Raw genomic sequence first — 26,743 nt, 5'->3', positions numbered from 1 at the left:
AATATGTTTACTTGTCTATTTCTTTGACAAATACTTGTTGAGCAATTTGTGCCAGGCTCTATGCTGTTGTATCCATAATCTAGGCTTCTATTGGCTTCTGGTCTTTGCTCTCTTTTCTTTTTTTCTATCAGTTCTTCTTGCTCAATCTTATCCATTCCCATTACTTCAGGTATGTTCTAATGACTCCTCAAACATACATCTCCAGCTCAGACTTTCTCTCCCAAGTTGCAAACTCAGAATCCTACTGACTAGATTTCTATACCTGGAATGAACACTTCAAATTCAACATTACAATTTAAATACAATTTTGTTAGAAATTCAGCCAACACAAACACACCTTGATGCTCTTCCTGCCTAAGTCAGAGGTGAGTCGTTCTCAGTTCCTCCTCTTCCCTCAGCTTATGGTGCCTTTCTAAGGAGCGCTCCAACTGCCCACCTGATCTCTATTCCTACTAATTGTGCTTCGTCATTACCTTGCCTTAATCATTTATTCTCTAAGCATCTCTTGGCCTCCAGCCTTGTATTCCTGCAATCCTTGCCCCACAATGCTGCCAGCATGATCTACCTAAACTGAAATCTGAATAGTTCACTTCCTCGAATAATATCTTTGATGGCTCTCCATCTCCTATGAAACAAAGCTCACAGTTTTATTCTTTGTAAAAACAAAACCTTTTGAGCCTCATCAGCTCTTCTGAAAAAACTCAAAAGTTCTGTCCCAATGGAATGACTTGCAGATCTGAGAAGCTGACATGCTGTTTCAGACCTCTTGGTGTGTGCGTGTTTCCATGCCCTGTGCGTCTGGTGAATATGCACTTGTCCTTCAAGTCTCAGATCAATTTATACTTTCTCTGAAGCTCCTTGATGCCACCCAGAGTTAGACCTTCTCTCCTCTGTGTTATACCTTGTATAGATCTCTTTATTTTTTCTATGTATTTTGCGTAATTTAATTGTCTGTATGTGTGTCTATTTTACTGCAGACTATGCAGGCAGAGAACAAGTATTATTAATCTTATTTCAGTCTTTTTACCTTTGTTTCATCTTTTCTAAAGAAGAGGGAACAGCTGATGTGCACTATCCTTTAAGTGAATTTTTTTAACTGCATAAGTTTAGATAAAAAGACATATTTTTCCTAAAACGTAATAGCTATTTTCCTAATATTAGTTACTTGCTTATACAGGTTTTTTTAAAAATTGAAATATAATTTCTTACCATAAAACTCATCTTTTTAAAGTATATGATACATTAATTTTCAGTATATTGACAGAATTATGCAATCATCACCACTATATGTTTCCAGAACATTTCTTTTTATTTTTTTTTTAAGAAGATTAGCCCTGAGCTAACATCCGCTGCCAATCCTCCTCTTTTTGCTGATAAAGACTGGCCCTGAGCTAACATCCGTGCCCACCTCCCTCTACTTTTATATCTGGGACACCTATCACAGCATGGCTTGCCACGTGGTGCCATGTCCACACCCGGGATCCGAACCAGCGAACCAGGGGCCACTGAAGTGGAACGTGTGCACTTAACCACTGCGCCACCGGGCCAGCCCCTCCAGAACATTTCTAATTCTAAAACATTTTCATTACGCCCAAAAGAAACTCTGACCTCATTAGCTGTCACTCCCCATCCTCATCCCCTCTCCAGGCCAACTAATCTACTTTCTTCCTCTATAGGTTTGCCTATTCTGGGCAATTTAATATAAGTGAAATTACATAACATATGGCCTTTCATGTCTGGCTTCTTTCACTGAGCATAATATTTTCAAGGTTTTTCCATGTTGTAGCTTCTATCATTCCTTTTCATGAGTAAATAATATTCCATTGTATGGATATACCATATTTTGTTTATTCATTCTTCAATTGATGGACATTTGGGTTTTTCCACTTTTGGGCTATTGTGAATAATGCTTCTATGAACATTCATGTACAAGTTTTTGTGTGAACGTATATTCTCAATTCTCAGGTATATATAAGGAGTGGAATTGCTGGATCACATGGTAGCTCTGTTTAACTTTGTAAGGAACTGCCAAATTGCCTTCCAAAGTGATTGCACAATTTTGCATTCCCACAATCTATGTAGGAGGGTTCTCGTTTCTCTGCATCCTTGTCAGCACTTTTACTCTCCATCTTTTTGATGATAGCCTTCCTAGTGGATATCAAGTGGTGTCTCATTGTGATTATACATGGTTTGATATCATCCTTCCATTAAAGGGTTATAAAGAGTTCCATTCTATCTAAAATCAGTAAACAAATCTTTTGTTTTATATTACTTGGAAATAAATGAGAGATAAGCCTCTCAGAAGACGCAATTGTTCTTTTTTCTTATACAAACATCTTTACTGTTTCACAGGACTTAGTATATTTTAAATTATTTCTTATTATTCCTAAGATTCTGCCAAGCTTCTCTCCTGTTTCCCAGTTTGTTGGGGAATATAAGGCCCTCAAATGCAAAGCTCTTAATTAAGATTTGATGTATGTTAATTTTGAGGGGAAAATACTTTCTCACTCCTATTGTCCTATCTATCTTACATGTAAGTGTTGTGTGACGGTATAGGGCTAAGGTTAGGGACATCGTGTTTAATTTGTCAGCCCTTGTGATTCTTTAGACTTTTTAAAATTATTTTTTCTTAACCAGTCTTTCCTGGTTACTAGCTATTACCTTGTTTTTGTCTGCATTTAACCCACCCAGCTTAGTATTATTTGAAAACTTTAATAAACACACTATGGATTCCTTCCTGCTGCCCGGTATTGTATTCAGCATAGATGGTAGGTTTTAGACATTGGATGATTTACTTGAACATGTGGCAGGTAGAGTGACATTTGGTGTAGTGGCTGTTTGTACCTTTATGCACACATTCCGTTGGATGACGAGTCTTTCCAATGAGGTGACTGTGACCATGGCCAGCACTCTAGTCTCTAGTTGAAGAGAGGATTATTCTAGTTTACACAAAACCTGGTGAGAGTGATTTGCCCAGACGGATTTCCCAAGCTAATCAGATATGGCCGGATGCTACAGGCTATTTTCTGCAGTGTTCGGGCTTTTGAGAGACTTCCGTTGACATGTCCAAATAGACTTTGATGGGGCGGTTGCTCTGTTTTTTCGAGGCTTATGTAAATATTCATCCAGTGATCTCATGTTCATACACTTTAAGCATTTCTCATTTCGTTTGGAGGCTTTTAGTGTAGTCATTGACTAAATCCTTCATTCATTGATTCATTCATTCACAATCTATTCACCCAGGATCCATAGTGGTGTGCCTGTGACTTTCATCATTATAATTATTATTAAACCCCATCTCCTCAAAGACCTCTCTGACTTTCCTTCAAATTACCATGTGTTTATATGGTTGTGTATAACCGAATCTACCCATTCCCTGCACCCTTACCTTAGCTAGCCCAGCTGAAATATTGTAACTCTCACCCTCATGCAAGCGCATGGCTGAACACTCAGCTTAACTAGTGTCTCTCCACGCTTGCAAATATGTGCAACTGAACATTAATCACCGTATAATTCATCTTACCAATCATACACAATTGTTTAATTCTATCCCAGAAGTCAAAAGTAATAAGCATTCATATTTCTATCTCTTAATATACAGTGAGTAAAAAAGGAAGGAAAGTACATTCTGTATGCAGAAGAATAATTCACACACCGCGATAAATGCTGGAAGTTATGGTAGCTTGAATGTGTCTCTTCTGTGAGGAGTTGTCAGGGCTCAATTTAACCCACTAATGCATTTTGATTATAAAACACTTTATTTTGTGTCTTGGAATTTCCTTGTTACACCGACTTTTCCTGAGAAGAAGGTTAACATTCTTAATTGATTGTCAACTTAAGACTGATCCTGGCAAGCAGGTAACTTCCCCAGTTCATGTGTATCTTCTCATGAGTAAAATTTATTGTTTTTGTTATTTCTATCTCTAACAAAATTGCATTTAATTTGTACCAGTGGCAGTGCTGATAATGGGCCATAAAAAATTGTTCTCTCTCCCTGCTCCCTCAAGGATATTTTGCTTATCTAACTAAAAATTTGCGGCAAATTATCTTCCCTCAAATATAGGAAGAAAAGGAATGGACAAAGCTTCGTGTTTTAGCGACTGGAATTAAAACAGGTGATGTCCAGCACATAACCGTTTATCATGCAGTTTATATCACGAGGGAATTTGTCACTGCTGTCATTAGCACGTATACCCATAAAGTCAGGGACTTACAGCTATGTCTGTAAATGGAAGCTTGTCCCCAGCGTTCCCACAGGAAACTCATCATTTGTTTCAGTTTGCATGTGTAATCAATCACATGCTCACAGCCCATGAACTGGAGCAGAGTGTAGCACTGGGCTTGGGTGACATGGCTTTATGGTTCCAGATGTTCTCTGATCTTTCAAAACTGCTTTGTACTAAAAGATCCACCAAATACATACTTTTAGAAAACTGCTTTCTTTCAGTGCCAGTTGTATTCACTTTCTCTAAAGAAGAAGAGGCATCTTGACCCCCAAATAATGAACTCAATGAGTTCCACAGATCCTATTCTATATCTTACACCATCATATTCCTTTCAACAACTTTAGAAGTCAAGGACTTAAAGTTCCTCTCTCCCATCTTGCCGGCTTCCTTGGTCAAATTCTTATTATTAGAATGATTTTAGAATCCTGATTTTAGTAGCAATACTCTGTAGAACCAAGACTGGATGTCGCAGACTCCGCGCATGGCTGTGATCTTGGTCAAGTCACAGAGCCGTGTAACGCCTCGGTTTCCGACATGTAACATGGATAATAATAAACTAGGAGAGCCTTCTTACCTGAGCAGGGTTGATGCTGGAACAAACCTCCCCCCAAAATGAATCCACTTCAAATATCATACATTTTATAGCAAATTGTAAGAAGTTTACAAATTCATCTTTAAAAATTCAAGCTGGGGCCGGCCCGGTGTCGCAGAGGTTAACTTCACACATTCTGCTTTGGCAGCCCCAGGTTCCCCAGTTCGGATCCCAGGTGTGGACATGGCACTGCTTGGCAAGCCATGCTGTGGTAGGCATCCCACATATAAGGTAGAAGAAGATGGGCATGGATGTTAGCTCAAGGCCTATCTTCCTCAGCTAAAAGAGGAGGATTGGCAGCAGATGTTAGCTCAGGGCTAATCTTCCTCAAAAAAAAAAAAAAAATTTAAGCTAAAGTATGTGAAACTGAATTCTTTTTCTTTTCTTTCTTTTTTTTGGGGGGTGAGGAAGATTGGCCCTGAGCCAACATCTGCTGCCAATCTGCTCTTTTTGCTTGTGGGACACCACCACAGCATGGCTTGATCAGTGATGTGTAGGTCTGCACCCAGGATCCAAACCCGGGAACCCTGGGGCGCCGAAGCAAAGTGTTCAAAGTTAACCACTATGCCACCAGGCTGGCCCTGAAGCTGAATTCATTTTAATTCATAATTAACATTGCAAAGATATACTAATTCTTAGCATAAATAGAGAATGAATCAGGTATTAACTTTGGGCATAATTTTGGGGGGATAAAATTATATCATAGCATGATGGACAGTCTTCAATTCAGATCTGGCTTTGAGAGCAGGATCATAATCTTTTGATATTTAAATCATTCATATGATATAAAGAACACAACCCGTCAACACTTTGCTGATTTTTCTTTTTCAATTGTTAACTATTCTAAATTCTGCCAGATCCTTATTTGGTAATGTCTTTGCCTGTGATTTGAACAGTGTTCCAACATATTTTTCACCAACTTCATGAAATCGGCATCTGCTCCAGAATCTACAATTGCACTTTGCTGTTGATTTTCACTGTGTTGCTGGATGTTTGATACAATTAACAGGACACTGAGGGACACCAACTTTGGCTCTTGTCCTTGGATGCTGGCATTAAATAATGGAAGCCATGTTTGTTTGAGTGGGAATTCATTCTATAAGTGGTCAAATTTATTAATGAATATTTTGTGACTTTTACTTTCCTCTTAACCACTGGGACTCAGTAAATGAATACTAATATAAGGTCTCCCTAAATCATCTAATGATATTATTGAGAAAACTAAATGTGGGACTGTATCTAAGACACTTAGCATAGTCCTAGCACACATTAATCAAACCGTATATATTAGTAGTTTTTACCACTATCATTATTTTGTAAACATTCTCTAACAAAGTTAGTTAACCCTAAACAGTAAGTTTTGGGGGTACTCACTTAACAGAATGGACTTAACCATCTAGCAATTCGCAGACTTTTGGGCTCACAGACCACTTCAGCGATCCTGCCCTCTCGTATCATTATTTAACTCACCGGAGCTTACTTCTATAAACCAACTGACAAAAAATACTTTTTTTAGAGACTCTGTGGCCCAATCCATTCATGCTGTTTTTCTCTTCAAAGGGAGGACATGGAAGGTATAGATAGAGGGTTTGGAACTCCAAGTCAGAGGTTGAAAAGAAAAATGGTTTTTGGCCGAATCAACGACTGAATGAGAGATCAGCGTGGTGTGTCAGCTGCAATTTCTTTTAAAGCCTTCGCCTCCTTCCTGTCCGCCGTTATCTTCTTCCTTCGTTTTGCCTACAGTCCTCTTTGAGCTAAGATAGAAATCAAAAGGAAAAGTAAGATCCAATCATTATGATTTTTATTTGAGACTGTGGAGAAAAGAGCCAAAAAATGAGGTTAAGTGGAAAGATAAATAACCCTGGCTGAAAGTACGCCATGCCCACTCTCCCAGCCACACAGGCAGAATGACCTTCTAACAAAGAAGTTGACCTTCAGAGAGATGGTTGCCATTTCTTCAGTTTGACACCCCCCTCTGTCTATCCTTACTTCCACTCCTAACTTTGTTTTTAAAATGTGGATTATCAGATAAATAGATATTTTAATCTACTGTCTGGTCCAGTGCTTTTCAAAATGAGAGCAAGTAACAATCCCCTGGGGATTTTGCTGAAATGCAGACTCTGATTCAGCAGGTCTGGGGAAGGGCCTGAGAGGCTGCATTTCTAACGAGCTCCCAGGTGATACTGATGCTGCTGGTCTGGGGCCACGGCCCGGACTTTGAGGAGCAAGAATCCAGTGTATTCCCAGGAGCGCTAGGTGGGATGAAATGAAAGGGCTTCCTAATGATTAAAGAGATTGAATCTACACGTTTCCCTTTTCCAAAATTACTTTGTTATATATCAGGAAAGGAAATTAAATTGGTCTTTCTAGAACTATTTGGGTCTGCAAAAGCATGCTAATTACTCTATTTCCGGCTCCTCAAGGACATTTCCCAATGACGGTGTTCTACTTTCTTCTTGGATAGCGACATTAAGCTGTCTCGTCTAATTTTGCTTCGACCAAATTGTGAAAGTAGAGAGTCTCTGGTTTTGCAAGTTACCTCGTGACCTCTTGCTTTTTCACCCTCATTGGAGCCTCTAAATTTATCCTGATTAGAGTGTAGATAACTAATAATGATAGTGTAGGACAGACAGGAATGTAGCATTAAGCTCCTGCTATGCGACATATGCTGTTAAGTGCTGGAAACACAACCACAAACAAAACATATATGGTGTCTAATTGCCTCCTCCTTTTAACCCAGTGAGATGGGTGTGATTTTAGTTGTGCGGGTGAGAAACATGGTGAGTTACATAAAGCAGCAGGAAGAGCTGGGGAGCGGCAGAGCTGAAATACAAACCCAGTTCTTTTTGACTCCAAAACCCCTGCTAAAGCTCCTGAACCCCCTCGAGGTTTTGTATTCCGTGGTGTCTCAGAACACCTGTTTCTCTTTCTTATACTTCCAGAATAAAGCTGCTGACTCTATAGTGACAGCTGCTGATATATTTTGTAAATGAGGAGCCCATCTTCAAGCGCAAATAATCCAAACGTATAATATTTTAAGACGACTTTACAATTCAAAATGTTTTTTTCATTTTAATGCTTCTTTCTATCTCTCGTCCTGGATAATTGACTAGAATTGAGATTTTTTCCAAAAGACACAGGAAACTTCTACCATACACAGAAATCTATTTGAAGTGATGTTGAAATCTAAATGTGAAAGACGAAATAATAAAGTTTACAGAGATGACCCAGGAGAATGCTGCATGAACTTGGAGTAGGGAAAGCCTTCTTAAACAGGAGACAGGAAACATTAATCATAAAGGAAAATACTGATAAATCATACTGTATTAAAACTTCTGTTGATAAAAATGTAATACTAAGAAAGTAAAAAGGCAGGCCATAAAATAGAAGATATTTGCAAGGCATAAACCAACAGGTTTAGAGTCAGAATACAAAAAAAGAAAAATCCAATAAATCAGTAAGAAAAAGTGAAAAAGTAAGAAAACTGCAAAAGACTTACACGGGCATTTCACAAAAAAGCGTATCCAAATTGCTGGTAACATATGAAAATGTTCTCAATCTCGTTTGTCATCAGGGAAATACAAATTAAAACCAAAATAAGATACCACCCTACACCCTCTAGAATGTCTAAAATCAAAAAGATTGACAACACCAACTCAGGCAATGGTTTGGAGCACCTGGAACTCTCTTGCACTGCTTGTGGGAATGGAAATTGATACAGCGACTTTGGAAATCCTTTTGCAGTGAATGTTAAAACCAACCAAATGCACAGCCAATGATTCAGCTATTCCACTCCTAGGTAGAAATGTAACAAATATGTGGAAAACAGAAAGTCATCTACCCAAATATGCATATTCTTAAGCATCATGATAGTCAAAACTGGAACTATCCAAAGAGCTATAAATATGGAATGGATAAATAAATTGTGTTTTATTCATTCGACCACATAGTACTCAGCAATGAGCATGAACAAGTGCTGCATACAGCAATATGAGTGAAATCTCACATCGTGCTCAGTAAAAGAAGTCAGACACAAAGAAGCACACATTGCATGATTCTGCTTATGTGAACGGCAAAAACAGATAAATCTGAGTATTCTGGGTATTCCAAGTCAGGATAGATACTTTTGCAGGGGAGGGAGTAACAACTGGCAGGGGTGTTAGGAAGACCTCCAGAGTCCTGGAAATATATTATTTCTGAATCTGAGTGGTGGTTACCTAGATGTGTTCACGTTATGGAAATTCACTGAAATGTGTACTTGTGTATATGTAAGTGAATGTATATACTTCCCTATATGTATGTTATTTTTTTCAGTAAAAAAATGAAATATATGACGGAGTAAAATTATTTGGAGTCTCTGTGGGGTTTTTTTTTTTTTTTTTGAGGAAGATTAGCCCTGAGCTAACATCCGTGCCCATCTTCCTCTACTTTGTATGTGGGACACCTACCACAGCATGGCTTTTGCCAAGCGGTGCCATATCCACACCTGGGATCCCAACCGGTGAACCCTGGGCTGCCAAAGCGGAACGTGTGAGCTTAACCACGGCCCCCAGAGTATCTGTGTTTTTAATGTCATCTGTTACTAGTTTTTCTCCCTCTACAGCAAAGAAGCAAGAATTTTCTTGATTTCATCCCCTTGTCTTGCAAAACTAAAATCTGTTTTTTAAATGAATCGTTATGACACTTGTAAAATACATCTGTATTCCTGCTTTTTCGTCCCCTGGTTTTTTCTTTTCTACATCAAATACATTCTGTAATTTTTTTTTTTTTTGGAGTTCTGACCACTGCTTTTTGTCACTTTTCCATTTGCCTTTTATGTTTCAGGAGAGTTCTGGAACTAAGCCCATTTGACCTTAAGACAAATGCGTTATCAAACCTTAAACAAAGCCCAGTCCTGTGGGCCTGATGTGTGACCTCATTCCATCCAACGTGCAAGGAGACGACAGTCCTCTGGGAATGAGGGGATGCGTGCTTCCTGAGGATGTCAGGCTTATGACTGAAGAGATGCTCTTTGAAAAAGAGCACAGATGATGGGAGTATGAAGGGAGTTGATCCCATTAGAAGTGAAAGACCACTTTGGGAAAGTTCGGAAAAGACTTGGTTTCTGGGCTCATCAGATAGGGGTTCGAAGTCTCTGGCATTAACAATGTGCTCTTGGGCACCTGCTCAATCTCTCTGGACTTCCATGGACTTTTCTGTGAAAATGGAAATAAAATTATCTACCTCACAAAGCTGTTGCAAAGATTTCAACTACATAGATATATAAATGTCTCTAACATCATATTTAGCACATCTGGATGTTCCGAAGATGAAGCTCTCTTCTCTTTCTTTTTCCTTTTTAGGCAAATTTGGTAGTGGCAACTGTTTGCAATCATATTTGAGTTTTTGATTCCCAGCAATCTGGAGATGACAGGCTCCGGGATATTTATTTCATGAAAACACATGTTAGGTTCATATATCTTTCCACATAGTCTTTTTTTTTTCCTTTTGAATCTTCCAGATGAAATGTGTATCCTAAATAGGATAAGAAAATGACAGCAATATTTGTAAAATTCCTTTAATGGGAAAGAAGACATTTGACTATTTGATCTACTGTCTTAAAGGAATAGAGAGAAGTACGGTAGATGAACTCTATTTTGTATTTTTAATTCCTATTTTAAAGTCTCACAAATTTGGACAAAGCTCTGTTGAAGACCTGAACATAATGGTAGTGTTTTTAAAGAAACGCACATTTAGCTACTTTTGATTATAACCAATTGAATCTGGCTTTAAAAAAATGTGTTAACGGGGCAGCCTGGTGGTGTAGCAGTTAGGTTTGCACATTCTGCTTCTGGGGCCCGGGGGTTCACAGTTTCAGATCCCTGGCATGAACCTACACACTGCTCATCAAGTCATGCTGTGCTGGCATCCCATATACAAACTAGAGGAAGATTGGCACAGATGTTAGCTCAGCAACAATCTTCCTCAAGCAAAAAGAGGAAGATTGGTAACAGATGTTAGCTCAGGGCCAATCTTCCTCACCAAAAAAAAAAAAAAAAAAAAAGTGTTACCTAGGAAAGTTGTAAATGAAATAGCAGGAGGGGACTTTAGTATGGAGCAATCTCCTTGTTTTACATCTAAGAAATGTAAGAAGGTGAAGCAACTTGCCTAAGGAGGCCATTGCAAGTTAGGAGTCAATGAACCACTCCTTTTCTTCTCTGAGTTCTAAGTGGTAGAAGGTAGGCACAAATAAGAGAAAAAGATCAAAGAGTCTGTGTGCTAATGGCTGGTAATGCTGACTCAGCATGTGCAGCTGGGACCCAAGGTTAAAATAGCAGTGTTCCTCAGAACGGAGCCCTTGGAGCTCCTCGGCAGGTGGAGCTGGCTCTGCAAGGCTGACTCCACATGCACCTGCCCTGCCAGCCCCACGGAGGACATCAGGCCTGCCTGGCAGACGCAGACACTGTAAGAAGCAGGATGAGCCCCCATGACTTGTGTGCAATGAGCCGCCTCAGGCAACCCCCTGCCCCAGAGAATGCCCTGTCGATCAGCAGATGCTTTTAGCATCCGAGAAAATATTTATTTTGAATACTATTTGCTCTGTAATCTTATCTGGAGTATTAATCTGTTCAGCCTATCTCTTCGAACTACTTACGTCCTATAGAGAAAATGTCAACTTAGAGCCCGCCCAAATGATCATGATTCCAGATTATTATTATTATTATTAATTATTTTGGTTATAATTTTCCTTATTGTTTGGTAGATTTCCCCCTTAGCATGAAACAAGTTAGTATAACACCTCACAAATGTGTCTCCTCCCTGGAGGATTGTACACAATGTTGTCCCTTTCGCTGACTCAAATTCATATGGGGTTACTTCCTCAGATTCTCGAGGCGCTATGTTATAGTTTCAGACTGTAAAACGGCAAAGCCTGAAGAGAAAGAAAGAACAAAATTAGCCAAATAAAGTCTGAGGACTATTTACCACGTGGCAGTCAAGATAAAATTAGGCAGCAGAGTGAGTTTCTGGGCACAAATAGCAGTTTATTCCCTAAAGTTAAGAACGTCATAGTCAAACATGAGTAAGAAACTGTAACCACTACTTTAAATCACTTTATTAGCAAATCGGTTTGATATTAGTGCAGGAATAGACACAAGTAGCCTTTGAGGACATATAATATGAATTTATTTCTTTATACCCCCGTCACGCCCCAAAGGATTTGAAGCATCTGAGCCGTTACTGAGCCGACGACAACTTTTTTCAGGAATTTGGCACCTAACGCCTTTGCATCTAGCAGTGTGGATACAGATGAAATACACAAAAGGAGCCCAGTGGATTATTCGCATATGTGGTCTGTCTAATTTGTTCAACCCTCTGTGCATCTGGAAAACTCCAGCAACTGAAATAACTGAAAGGGTTGGGAGGGTTGCCGTTAAAAGGCACAGCATCGTATGTCTCCACACAGAATCGACAACTCCCAGGGGAAACACACACCTCCATTTTAATTTATTACTTGGTAATACGTGTCTCAGCCTCTTTCATTTAATCTTTCTTGCTCCTTTACTCTTGCTCTCTCTCCAAATAACATCTTGTTTTTGAGAACACAGTACTCAGTAAATTAACTCAGTAAATTAACCTTCAGTCTCCGTGATCGTCTATCACAAAGTAAAGTGGTTAAAGATGTTTTGCATGGCTGTGACCATAAAACACAGGTTTAAAAGGGTATTCTTCTTCGTGTCGTACAAATGGAGTATGTGGCTGTGCTTGTAGCTCAGTGAGTGGCTTTCTCACAGTATTGCTTCTTTCTATTTCTATTAAGGCAAAGTATAACCTACATGTGCTGTGAAACAGGCCCTGCTCCGTCTGCCTCGCTTCACCTCTGGGCTTAAATTTCCGTGTTCTCTTGACGAGAGAATATAGCTCCCCATTGCTGTGACTGTGGTGTCTTTTGTTGGGAGGAGAGTGACAGCTTGGGGCCTGTGTAGGGCTTGGTTTCTTAGGGTCATGATTATTCTCGTAACTGTTTTATCACTATGACACTGCACTCACTTTACTCATTCCTTCCTGTCTTTTAAAGATTTAGAAGAGTCTGCTTAGAATATAGAATATCCCTTTGGAGTCCTTGCTGCTCTTTAGTTTATGAACTGAAATTGATGGTTTGTCTATTTCAGGAGTTCTGAACCCAGGGTGCAAGAATAGAATTACCTGTGGGGCATTTAGAATATAGACATGATGATTCTGAGTGGGGCGCAGACATCAGAATGTGTTTTTAACCTCCCCTCTCCTCTTCCAAAGATGATGCTACTGGGCCTTCAGGTTGAGAATCACAGAGCTATTTACTCAACTGTCTTCTGCTGTCTGGATCGATAATGCTGTGTAATGGTGTAATGGACCCTGTAAGCAGCCTGACTGGTTTCAGATCCAGGCTGCCAATTTTTGCCAGTGTGACTTTAGGCAAAGTACTTAGCCACTCTGACCCTCAGTCTCCTCATCTGTAAAATGGGGACGGTGGTAATAATATAATATATATCATACATGAAAAACAGACAGAATAGTGTCTGGCACATAATATGTAGTATAAAAGTGTATTAATAGGGGCCGACCCGGTGGCGCAGCGGTTAAGTGTGCATGTTCCACTTCTCAGCAGCCCAGGGTTCGCCGGTTCGAATCCTGAGTGTGGACATGGCACCACCTGGCAAACGCCATGCTGTGGTAGGCGTCCCACATATAAAGTAGAGGAAGATGGCCACATATGTTAGCTCAGGGCCAGTCTTCCTCAGCAAAAAGAGGAGCATTGGCGGTAGTTAGCTCAGGGCTAATCATCCTCAAAAAAAAGTAGAAGTGTATTAATAAATATTTAATTCTCACTTCCAGCATTCTTCTCGCTTTCAGATTTCTCCCAAATGTCAAGGAGAGCCTGTTTGTTTGTATGTGATTTACGCATTTTAAGTGGTTACCAAGTTGGTGTTCCTGAGAAATGTGCTAGGATTTTCTACGATTCCCTTGTTTCATCATCCCCAGCGCGTGCTCAAGAAAATCCAACTAATGTTTGCAGCATTTCAATAAAATTTGAGTTTTATACCCTCATTTCATTCCGAAAGGATCTGGGGCAGGTATCTTACAAAGTATATATATATATATATAACAAGTTAAAAGAGCTAAGTAGTAAAATCAGAAAAAAGATAAACAAGGGTAGGAAGATGAATTAGCCTTTTAAGTTTGGCTCCCAAGAAGGCGCCCTATAAGGTTCTGTAGTCTCCTAGCCCAGGCCCACATCATCCTTCAGGGCTAATTCATGCCGAAGTGATATTTTACATTATCTGTGCAATAGCTTTCCCGCCAACACAGGAAATAGAAAGATGACTTTTATTATTGCTATTTTTATAAGCAGGAAAATTTAGGCTCTAACAATGAAGCAAATTTTTCTAGATGACTTCACAGGTCAGTGACAACGAAATACCAGTATTCAGATGCTATTTACTTTACAGAAAAAAGGCTTAGTTTATACAATATTATTAGATAAAATATAAGTCCTTTAAAAATACCTACTAGACATTACTGCCCTGTAAAGACAACCGTTTATGTTCAGTTGTCCAAAGAAATGAGCCTAAAATAGGTGCCAGATATGGCATTTATTTCCATTTCTATGATCCACTTTTATCAAAGCATGCAACTGCTTGTGGTTAGCTCTCAAGACTATAAAAGGAGACTAATGAGAAGTCGAGAAGTTTGGCCTAGCATTCACCCACAATCGCCTCCGGACATCCTTCCCCCGTGTTGTCAAACAGCTGTCGTGGGTTCGGCCAATCTGTAGGGCATCCATCCTGGCTGGCTGCCTGCAGGCAGATAGGTTGGTGTGGATTCCCAAGCAGCCAGAGAATAGGCAGTGCTCTTGTGGACTAATTCACTAAGACAAGAGAAAGACAAAATAACTGTCAGGTCTAAATTTGTTAGAAAAAGCCATTGAGTGCTCCGACGCTATCAGCTTCAAGCTTCATTGTGGCAGCATTTCATTCTCTGTGGCAGAGGAGGCAGGTTTGAGATGGGGACCGTTGGTCACTGATGACGTTAAACTCTTTAGGATTATTTTGTTGGGCGAATGTATTCCAACGCCAAAATTTTCCAAGGATCTTAAAAGCGACAGTTACAAGGCTTCCCAGGAGAATTCGTGTGTATTGGTGTATATGTAGAATTCCCCGTCCCATAGAGCTAACACTTGTCTTAACACCAGTGAAAGTGATAGGCTGGCAGGAAAAGAGAGAATATGAGGTCCATGTCTCCTGGCTACTCTAGTTGTCGTTTTGGTCTTAAGTTAGGTAGTGTCCTGTATTTCTAGCTGCTAGTTTTTAATTCTCATATTCCTACCAATCCACCCTGAAGGGCAAAGGATGTTAGAGTGTAGAAACTCCATTTGTGTTTTTCATTCAGTACGTAGAGACTTATAGCTTTTAATTTTTCTTTTTTTTTAAGAAATTTTTTTTAAAGATTTTATTTTTCCATTTTCTCCCCAAAGCCCCTGGTACATAGTTGTATATTTTTAGTTGTGAGCCCTTCTAGTTGTGGCATGTGGGATGCCGCCTCAGTGTGGCCTGACGAGCAGTGCCATGTACGCGCCCAAGATCCAAACCAGCGAAACCCCGGGCCACCAAAGTGGAGCGCGTGAACTTAGCCACTCAGCCATGGGGCCTGCCTGACTTAATTTCTTTATTTGGTTTTAGGGTAAGTGATAGAATGTACTTAAGAATAAAATTATCCTTCTTTATATGCCACTTAGAGGAGAGCCGTGATCAGCAGACGCACACCTCTGCAAGAGAAGGGCTTGACAGGCACACTGGGTAAAGGCCATATTTTCAAATTTCATACATTCCTCTTTCAGAGAAAAATTAATTTGTTTTCAACATGACGAACATCTTCTGCAATCACTCCACGTCAAATACATATTCTCAAGCTAAAGTACAAAAAGTACAAAACAGTGTGCATTTTCCAATCTTGTACTTCAAGGAAAACGATAAGTATATTAACATTCTATAAAAATGAAAATACTTGAAGGTTTTATCTACAAATTTAGATACCAGTGAGTAAAAATCTTCCAGTATGAAATTCTGGTTTAGTTTTGTGTGAGGACAGACCCTGAGTGGCCTTCTATAAGAACACACAGACATTGGCAAGCTCCTCTCCTCAAGGATCTCCTGTAAGCAGGTGACACAGGGTGTCAAATTTATTTAGTTTACCTTGTAATATATTTCCAATAATAACAACAATGATAAAGTTTTATTGAGCACTCACCATGTGTCAGGGAATATGTAAATCACCTTCCGCGAACCTTTTTATGTAACTCTCACAATGACCCTATCAGGAGGCAGTTATTATTTTCCACTTTCCCAGTGAAGAGTAGAAGCGCAGATAAGCTTAATGACTTGCTCAAGGTTATATCTAGTAGGGGGGGAGCTGGGAGTCGAACAGTGTGGCAATCCGGCTCCATAGCCCATGCTCAATATTCCTGGAAAGGTTAACAGATTAAGCCCCTTTCATTAAGTGCAAATCAATTCATTACTTTTATTGACAGTACATATTAGGTGTTAATACCTTACGCAGAAAATTAGAAAAAAGAAACTATTAGTATTTATCCTTGTATTAGTATATATGCTTATGGTTATTCTTATGGTTATATAAGTATAATTAAATTTATAATCCTTATTATGAGTAGTATAGTACATATTAGTATATATTCTCTGTGGCAGAGGAGGCAGTTTATCTTAGTATTGTATTAGTTTTATAGTATATAATTAGTATTATATATTAGTACATTAGTACTATATATAAAATTAAATCACATTTTAAATACCAGGAAATTTTAAACTCATTAACTAAATATGTGGTGAAAACCTTAAACTATTTGATATATATTTATATATACTATATGCTAATATACTATGCTAAAGAAACATAATCATTTAAATAATAATTAGTATAAAGTACAATCAATAATATAAATGTAATAAAGTATTAAAAATAGCATCATTTTGTAGTAATCTGGGAAGAGTTCAGTATTATTTGTGTGAAAAATATGAAAAACAAAATATATTAGATCATGCGCTGGTGAAATCTCTAAAAATAAAAGTGAGGTTTTTTTGATGTTAAGTGGTTTAATGTCCTTACATATCTTTAAGGTGACAAATATATTAATATCTATTAAACTCTAATAAGTCAGAAATACATATTTAATCTCTAGGGTAAAATTGAGGTCCTTAAGGGTAAGTTTTAAAAAAAAGTCTCCAGCACTAGTCTAGTGTCTGGCATACAATTTGAATAAGTGAATAAATATATAACTAATTATTAAAGAGTAGTATCAGGCAGAGTTCTCCAGAAAAACAGAACCAACAGGATATATGTAGACATATGTAAGAGGAGATTTATTATAGGAATTGGCTCATGTGATTATAGAGGCTGAGAAGTCCCACGTCTGTCATCTGCAAGCTGGAGAGACAGGAAAATTGGTCTAATTCAGGCCTCGTCTGAAGGCGTGAGACCTAGGGGAGCTGCTGGTGTTCCCAGACTCAGAAGGTCCGAGAACAGAAGCTCTGATGTCCAAGGGCAGGAGAATGAGATGTCCCGCTCAAGAAGACGGCGAGAATCTGCCCTTCCTTCACCTTTCTGTTCTATTCGGGCCCTTGAAGGGTTGGGTGATGCCCGCCCACCCTGGTGAGGGCAATCTGCTTTACTCAGTCTGCAGATTTAAATGCTAACTTCTTCCACAAACATCCTCGCAGACACACCCAGAAATAGTGTTTCACCAGCTATCTGGGCATCCCCTAGCCCAGTCGGGTTGACATAAAATTAACCATTGAAAGAGTGTTTCCAAGTAAAGGTCCATTTAGACCAGCTTCAGATCAATGAATAATAGAAGTGCTTCATTGTCTAACAAATCTACTCTCTATATTCATTAACAAATAGTTTTAATAGTTATAAACTACCTCTTGTAACTAGTTCCTGCCACTGTGAACGTTAAACTTTTGATCTATAAAGTTTTTTGCATTATTAATCTGATCATCGGCCATTTTCTTCGTAGGTCAAAAAGTCAATGATAGACTAGTTCAATCCAAGTCGAATAATCGTGGTTTCTAAATTAGTGGATTTGGAGTTAATGAAATTACATTGTACAGCTGACTGCGATAACTAGAAAGGCATTTTCGAGAGCTGTGGCGACGCTTACGGTAGCTATTAGCTACACGTGGCCGTTTAAATTTAAATTTAAAATGATTAAAATGAAGCACAATTAAAAATTCAGTTACTCGGTTGCACTAGCGGCAACCGCGTGGAGCAGCTGCTGCAGAGGTTGGAATTCTTCCCTGATGCGTCCACACTTACAGGATTGGGATTCCTGGTTCTTGCTTCCTCCCAGGAATCAGTCCTTCCAGTGGTCTCCTGATGGCTAGGTTTCCAAGCACAGCCACTAGCTCGTCTCTAGATATTAACCTCCTACTTTGAATTTTTCCATCTGGTATTCCTTTCTCAAACCAGCCTAGAAAAATGACTAATTACATCCAAGTCAGTTTCCAAGGCAATGGCACCGTATCAGCTATTTACATGTTCCAGAAAAGTTCCTATTTCCATTACAAATACATTCATTCCTGGCCTCTTGCTGACCCAATTACGGTAGGTCACTGTAATTAGATCTCTTACTGTTACCATTTTCTTTTTTAAGCTGCATTTTACCTGTCTCTTTTTCAAACAAAAAGTAGTAAATATTAGATTTCAAAAAGCCACAAAGACCAGCAAAAAGAAAAAGGTGTTTGCACACGGGTGTAGACATAATTCACTGCAGTGTTTAATCTTTGTCTTTTTAAAACAAACTCCAGCTTTGAGAGCAATACTGCAGGAAATAGAAAAAGGAAACACTATCTCACATTCTTCTAAATGTAACTGAGACATTGTAAATCAAATATTTAGCCATTTAACCAAAACTTCCACTTTTCATCACCAAGCAATCCTGAGTTTTATGACTTACTATGAATTGTTCATACACAGCATTATGTAAGATGAATCAGTTTCATCTTGAGTAGAATTAACGGAGTATTTTAGGAAGTCAGATCATTTGGGTGACTTATTTTGAACTAAGTAAAACATAAATACTGAAAATTATAATTTCTGGGGCAGGGCCCATGGCGTAGTGGTTGGGTTTGGTGAGTTCTGCTTTCGTGGCCTGGGTTCGCTCGCTTGGATCGCAGGTGTGGACCTACACTACTCATGAGCCATGCTGTGGCGGTGACCCAAATATAAAGTGACCCAAATATAAACCAGGAAGATTGGCAACAGGTATTAGCTCAAGGCTAATCTTCCTCAGCAAGGAAAAAAAAATTATAATTTCTAATGGTATCTTCTTAGGCTACTGTCTCCACTCACCTGCTGGTCCTCCACCCAGCATAAGACATGTGCAAGCCATATTGGGTATACTCTGAAGAAGAACTTTGAGCCTCCTGGAGTTACTTAATTTCTGGCACATTTTTCTTTAACAGGAGAGCCACAATATTTTCTAGAGGTAAAATTTACTGTGGTGTTAAGCTTGAGAGTAGGATAATTTTTCCAGAAAGTTTAGAAGTTACAGACTTGACTCAGAGCGCGTTCATAGTTCAATATTTTTCCTGAAATGGAGGGACGGATGAGATAATGAAATCACTGGATAAAGTGTAGTGGAAGTCCACATCTGGGGCTGAGCGACGCTTGCTGCTAGAGTTCAGACATTTGCTGGACATGTCTGAAGATTCTTTGAAGTCTATTTGAATGAGAATTTAGGAACCTCCTTGGAAAGACATCATGTTAAAGGAAAGAAGAATTGAGGTCTGGCAAATTTGTCCCTGTAATCCAACCTTTATGATTGGAGTGGAGTTTCAGTTTTGAGTACAGACATGCTGGTCTGGCTCCAATCTGAGTCCTGTGGGGAAGGAGTGGTGTGTTCTCTGCACCTCTAGTTTGCGTGTTTTTTTTTTTTTTTTAATGTTGGAAGCCTTTGTGAGGCACTTTGGTGCTGGATTAAGGTGGTCTGTTGCTCCTTCAGTTGAGGCCCACAGGGTCAGTGTTGCACGTGGTTAAGGAGCAGACAGGCTGACATTTATGTGCAGATAATCTTCCAGTTCCTTTTTTTTTTTATGCTCGGTGACACCCTTCAATAAAATCAGACAATCAAAGCCCCTAATCTGTGCCTTAGGGATCCCGTGGAGAACACGGCAGACAGTTTCATCTTTGAGGACAGTCACAGTCTCACAGAGAAGGCAGATCTCAAAAATAAGTACAACACTACTTATATAATTACAAGAGTGTGAAAACTTATGATGGGGGATCTAATCTAATGGAGGACAGGTAAGGAAAGCCTCTTAGGGTGAGATTTAAATTGACAGCTGCAGGATGGGTCAAGTTAATCAGGTAAATGGAGCATGGAGGAAGCATTACAAGTACTAAGAAGAGCATGTGCAAAGACCCTGGGGGCAGGAGCAAATCTACTGTGTCTGAAGAAGAGCTAGTATGGTTGTTGCCAATAGATTGAAGAGGGGAACAGAGGAAGATAAGGTTGCAGAGGTAGGCAGGAACCCGATCCTAGAGAGCTCCGTCAGCCATCATAAGGATTTTAATTTTATCCTAAGACTAATGGGAAGTCATAAAAAGGTTTTGAGTAGGGAGTGACATGATTAGAATTGCCTTATTACAAGTCCACTTTGGCTGTTTGTTGGTGAACGGATTACAAGGTGGCCAGAATGGATGTGGGGAACCTATTGGAATAACCAAACCAAGAGACCTTTGTGACTTTAGACTAGAGCAGTTGTTCTCAAAGTACCCTAGGACAAGGTAAAAATTATTTTCGTGATAATACTAAGATATTATTTGCCCTTTAAATTGTTCTGACATTTGCACTGATGGTGCAAAAGCAATAGTGGGTAAACGTCTGGAAATTTAGCTCTAATTAAGGTTTACAGTCATTGAATTCTTCATCTCAACATATTCTCGGTGAAAAACTGCAAGTTTTATTTAAGAATTTTCTGATGAAACAGAAACATTCACTAGTTTTATTACAACTCATCCCTGAGTACACATCGTTTTCATATTGTGTGACAAGATGGTGAAACATATTGCTGAAGTAGCTCAAAGTTATTGCCAGCTTCCCAGAGCAGAAGCTGTTTTTCTCTTTGTGGTAGCAGAGGTCAGGTGCTGAGCGTAGCAGAGGGCTAAAGAGAGACGGCATATGAGAGTGGATGCTTTAAACTAAGAGAAGAGAAGAGATAAGGACAGTGGGGCATATATAAATATATCTGTGGGCATTTATGAGTCACTCTGCAAAGCTATTTAACCTCCCAGTTTTGCCTGTGACGTAGTCATAAGGAGGCTCTCAGGGCGACCCTGGAAAGCCATTGTCTGGCGGGTACTAAAAATGATGAGCGGGTTCACAATGCATCAGGAGAATGGGTTGTGTGCATCTCTTTCCAACTCTGCATTCAGTGATGTCAGATTGGTAGCTTGAAATTGAACTGGTGGTTGTATTTACACCACATTAATTAGCAAACACTACAAATCAGACCTCCTTTTTTTTTTTTCAACCCTGGAGAGCCAGTTGTTAAACATTTAGCAGCACGCCTCTGGTCCTAAGGTCTCTGAATTCTTTCTCTCTCTTATATTCCCAAGACAAATCATTGGCTCTCTCCATTAATCCCCACTTATTTAATAATCTTTGGTTTAGAAGAGAATTTGAGATAATAGTTGGCATTGTTAAAATGTAAATATCTGGCATATAATACATGCTCAATAAATATCTGTTGAATGTTAACTGAACAAAATGTGGGTCAAAAAAAGGCTAAGAATATATATCTTAATTGCTATTGATATAATTTATTGTCTGTCTTCCCATATTCCCACATGTATTTTGAATACAGCACTTACATCATATTAGAGCTATTTGTTTACATATAAATGCCAAAAATCTAGCCTTTGAGACAAGCAATAAAGTCCTTGAGTTCCCTTATTTCCAATTTACTTTCATGAAAACATATTTAGAGAAGAAACTAAAATCTTACTTAATTTCTTTTCTCAATGATGTATTGCTTTAAATAGTTCTTGTGTTGACACCCATTTAGAGAAAAAATAGGGCCTGGAGCATTCTGTGAGAGCCGCTGTTCAGTCGTGCTTTACAATGTCCCCAAAGCCGCTCTTCTCTGGTCAATAACTGAGACGAACAAAAAATGAGGTCACTGATAGTCAATTCTCAGTCATTCAAGGATTCCTGGGATAGTTTGTGGAGTTGCTGGTTATCTCGATCTTTGCTTTTCTTTATTCTCTTTTTGGCTTCCTGCCACTAAATCTTTGCATTATTCATTAGAACCCACACTAGCGCATGATCTGGTAAATAAAGGCCTCTGAAATGCAAATCTTTCTTTTACTTTTTGTTAGCAGTTCTCCACAAAGTGTTGTTGCAGGAGGAGGAGGTCAAAACAATTAAATGAAATTTCTTTATATTTATAGGTTTCAAATAGCCTTTTAACATAAAGGTGTGTGGGGACCTGGAATTGGCCACCCCAAGATATGTCTCTTTGGCATCAGGATTATTTGAGGCTGATTGCTTTTGATAAACTGGGACAGGGAAAGAGGCTCTGAGGAATGGAACTTGCCCTTTGTTAGGACATATTTACATTTGTAAGGTAAATCTCTATCTGTAAAGGTGCCTCCCTCTCTGTACCGGGAAGAAGAAAGGAGATGACCTTCTCTCTAAAAACTCTTAATCAATACCAAAGGCAAGGACTTAAATCTGCATTTTATTGTGCTAGTCTGGTAACCTCCTGTAACTGACTTCCCTCCCCCTCCCAATGTTGGCATTTCTGTAAGGATTAAGCATCTTTCCTTAGGCTAGGAACTGATTGCTGCGCTCACCTGTGACCACCCGGCTCAAGGCTCAAGACAATCAACTTGCCTCCTGCTACGCCCACCGAGATAGCAGACCACTGCCTGCTGTGTCCATCAAGCGCTGTGCTGACAGGGCAATCTTGTGACTATTGTGGGAGGGACATTTCAATCACATGTGAAACACTCTGTTTGGGGGTATATAACCACTATGTGTACCCCACTTCTTCGGTGCCCTTTCTTCCTTCAGGAAGAAAGGCCCTGGGCCATGGTTCCTCATAAAGCTTTGTTTAATTTTCTCTTGCTATTCTGTCTCATGTGAATTTAATTCCTTCTCCGGCCAGAGGAACCCACATTTGGGGAGAGGAAATGTCCTCCCCTACAGGTGGATCTGTTTAACTTTATACGCTAAAGAAAGGCTAGAAACACTCCGTAAAGCTAAGTTGTTTGAAATCTCCAAGTCTTATATTTTGTCCACTCCTACAAAGGATCAAAAATTTTTAAAAATTAGATAATAACCTCTCTTCCTCCAGAAAAGCCTTCACATCTCGTAGTGTTGAAAAGGCTTTCCACAGCAGGTACTTTGTCATGATGAGTACATTTGAACGTGTTCCCTGGAAGATAAACAGTGGAAGATAAACAAAATGTTGGGCTTCAGTTATAGCAGAGCCTTCCAAAAGAAATAAAGCGACTAGTTAATCTGTAGCGTTGTGGAATTTGCTGGACTGTTAGCCAAACGAATATTTAGGAGATTGCCTATGTGTCTCTGTGTACATATGCTCAAATCTTGACACTCTGGTCTGAGGAAAGAGCAGAAGGAAGACAAATGTAGGTCCACTGGCCTCAATATAGAAGGTGTTAAGGATCGTAGAGAAATAGTTCTTATCTATCTGTGCCTGTGTGTGTCGGGGGGCGGGGGGAGGGCAGCAGCTGAGGGTGAGGCGAAGAGGAGGACAGCTGACCATTAACATCACTTCTCCCCGTTGACACGAAGCTAAGCAGCCAAGTCTCGAGGAGACTTTTCCTGATTACCTCCGAGGCTGCCATGGTGCGGTTTCAGGCAGTCTCCCTCTAAAAAATTTTTTTATATTGATGGTGATTCCATGTCTCTGGTTTGAAGATTAAACGAAGCTTTCCTACAGCTCAACTGGTCTTTTTGCCTCTCTGCTAAGTGTGTGTGAGCGTATGTGTGTGTATTTTTCAGCAGTCTCTCAGGATGTTGGAAAACACCCAGCCACATGCACATAAACACACAGTTAATGTGAAACTTCCATTAAATTTACCACGCAGCATCCAAGAGAGCAAAAACGTATTGTTCTGGGCACAGAAGAGAAATCCAGCTCCCCAAACCGTCTCACGAACCCAGTCCTGATTAGCAGACTTTCATTGAGTCAGCATCACCACGGCCCAGTCTCTCAGGTCTACGGCAGCCACACTGCTGGTTGCCCTGGGCCTAGGGAAAAGCCCCTCAGTTTGCACTGGTTTGCAGAGCATAGAAAAGAGGAGCTGAAAGAAGCAAACGAAGACACTGTCGGTGCAGCTCTCAGGAGACTTCTAAATGCTGCGTGGTTCCCAGAAGACTGCTTCCTGCCCTGGTCAAGTCAACCTTTGGAGTGATGTGTGATTTCTCTTCCTGGATCAATAAATAGTGAAGATAAACTTCCTACTGTGGGGTCGGGGTCAGGAGAAGAGAAGAAAATGGGTTTTCTATATTGGTATTAGTTGTGGGAATTTTAACTTTACTTTTTAATCTATATGCTTGTCTCTGAATAAAATGCTATGTCAAATATTTAATTCAAGGTACACATTGGTGCCAAATTGCAGTAAAGTACAACTTTTACTTTTTAGGCCCTTAGAAGTTGTTATCCTTTATTCCAGAGCTTTCCCTCCCGTCTTTAGCATATTTCTGTTCTTTCTGCTTGCTCTTTAGTTTCTTATCACTAATTCCAGGGTTTGATTTTGTAGATGAAACAAATGCACACTGAGTCAGTAGAGATATGCATTTGGAAAACTTACCTTTCAGCTGCGAATTTATCATGTTATTTTTCCTGCATCAAACAACACTCTAAAGGAGAGTTATTTACCTTGACCTCGAGAGACACAAAATGTCTCAGAACATTCTTCAGAAAAGTGCATGTATTATAAATCAAAACTAACATGAGGCAGGAACATCCTTTGTGAAAACCAAAGGAGGAACAATTAAACACAGTTCTTAGTCAAAAAAGATCCTAAATGTATAATTAAAATCAGAATTCAGAATCACGTAAATGGCTCTGCTGGAATGATATTATCACACAAAGGTAAAAAGGAGAATAAAAAATTATATTGAATTGTAGTACTTTTTTTTACTTAATAGTGTCATGATGTCTATTTATTAAAGGAGTCACCTCAAATTGCAACAAATCAGAAATAGTTCATGCTCAATCAACAAATAATTTTTAGTATCTATCATATGTCAAAGTGCTAGGTCAATGCTTTTACAAAATACTTTTATTCTTATCGATCAGGATGAAGGATTTAAGCTTCATCTTCTTCAAAAGGACATATAAGTAATTTTATTCAGTATTTAGTAGATATTTAATAATCATTCTAATAAGTTATGTGTTAATTACAGAGTCTGATTCCTAAAAATTTAGTTTGAAAAGTATTTCAGGGGCTGGCCCCATGGCCGAGTGGTTAAGTTCTCACGCTCTGCTTTGGTGGCCCGGGGATTCACCGGTTCGAATCCTGGGCGTGGCCATGGCACCGCTCCTCAAGCCATGCTGAGGTGGCATCCCACATGCCATAACTAGAAGAACCCACAAATAAAAATACACAACTATGTGCCAGGGGAGCTTTGGGAGAAAAAGGAAAAATAAAATCTTAAAAAAAAAAGTATTTCCGGGGCCAGCCTGGTGGCACAGCGGTTGAGTTCACATGTTCCGCTTCAGTGGCCCGGGCTTCACTGGTTTGGATCCCAGGTGTAAACATGACACTGCTTGGCAAGCCATGCTGCGGTAGGCGTCCCACATATATAGTGGAGGAAGATGGGCACAGATGTTAGCTCAGGGCCAGTCTTCCTCAGCAAAAAGAGGAGGATTGGCAGCAGATGGTAGATCAGGGCTAATCTTCCTAAAAAAAAGAAAGTGTTTCAGATCAATAAGGCGAGGTCAGCAATTGCCTAACCACTCCTACTAGAGTATTCTGGATGAGAAAACAAATCTCCACATAGAATTCCATTTAATAACTGTTACCATAACCAGGTGCGTAGTAAAGACTAACAAGACTTGATCTATTTGTCTTTCCCAACATGTACCTTTACGTAAGGTCCACCTCCAGTGCCTCAGGACCAGCTGATCCATGAAGTCACGGAACTCCACACCCAGTAATCCCAGGACTTTCTACGTGTTCCCATCCCATTCCAGCTGGACCCGTTTGTTGTCCCTTGGATCAGCCTCTCAGCCCTGCTCTAGCCTGTGGTTCGAATCTTCATACTTGGTTTCCCCAGCCATGACTCCTCGTGCTTCTTAAGAACAATGGTTTGCACCCTCCATTTATTTTCTGGGTTTTGGTTCCTTTTTGTTGCATTCCTAACCTAGCTTTAACATGTCAGGCTCTAGTCCTCAAGCCTTGAGGTGTCTGACCGGTGCCCCTGTTGAGCCCATTCAAGTTATAATGCAGTTATACATTTAAGAGTGAACAAAACAAGATTGATAGTCGTCATGGCACAAGTGTTTTTATGCTTAAATGAAGAATCACTTTTATGACATATTTGTTCAAAACCTATATTTATTTCTTGTGGTAAAATGCTCTATTTCCTTATCAGCAAAATGCTAATAAAAGTTATTCGAGATGTGAATTTAGTTTTTTTCTGCATTTTGACCAATCCAAAGAATGTATTGACGTTTGCAACTATTTGTGATTAAATTATGAACGATAATGTATGTAAAAGCATTGTAAATAGAGGGAAGTGTTTGACAGTGTTTCTGGTTATATCATCACTCCGCACACCCGGCAGGTTCAGGAGAAGTCAATATCTTAGCCTATCAATTAGGTCTATAGTTGAGTCCGATTTCTGCAGGCAGTG

At 39.5% G+C, this 26,743-nt stretch overlaps 1 long non-coding RNA gene across 1 annotated transcript in view; it reads left to right on the top strand.

Annotated features, from left to right (window-relative positions):
• The window catches only part of LOC138923092 (uncharacterized), a 32,566-nt gene extending 6,051 nt beyond the window's left edge, over positions 1 to 26,515 (top strand). The window contains exon 2 of the long non-coding RNA XR_011436264.1: positions 25,984 to 26,515. This is a non-coding gene — a long non-coding RNA (uncharacterized lncRNA). The remainder of the gene's footprint in view (positions 1 to 25,983) is intronic.
• The last annotated feature ends 228 nt before the right edge of the window (positions 26,516 to 26,743 follow it).

The sequence above is a fragment of the Equus caballus genome, chromosome 2 (genome assembly GCF_041296265.1).
Source record: "Equus caballus isolate H_3958 breed thoroughbred chromosome 2, TB-T2T, whole genome shotgun sequence".
NCBI classification, from domain to species: domain Eukaryota; kingdom Metazoa; phylum Chordata; class Mammalia; order Perissodactyla; family Equidae; genus Equus; species Equus caballus.
The sequence above is the reverse complement of the archived record's forward strand: the minus strand, read 5'-3'. Positions and strand labels throughout refer to the sequence as shown.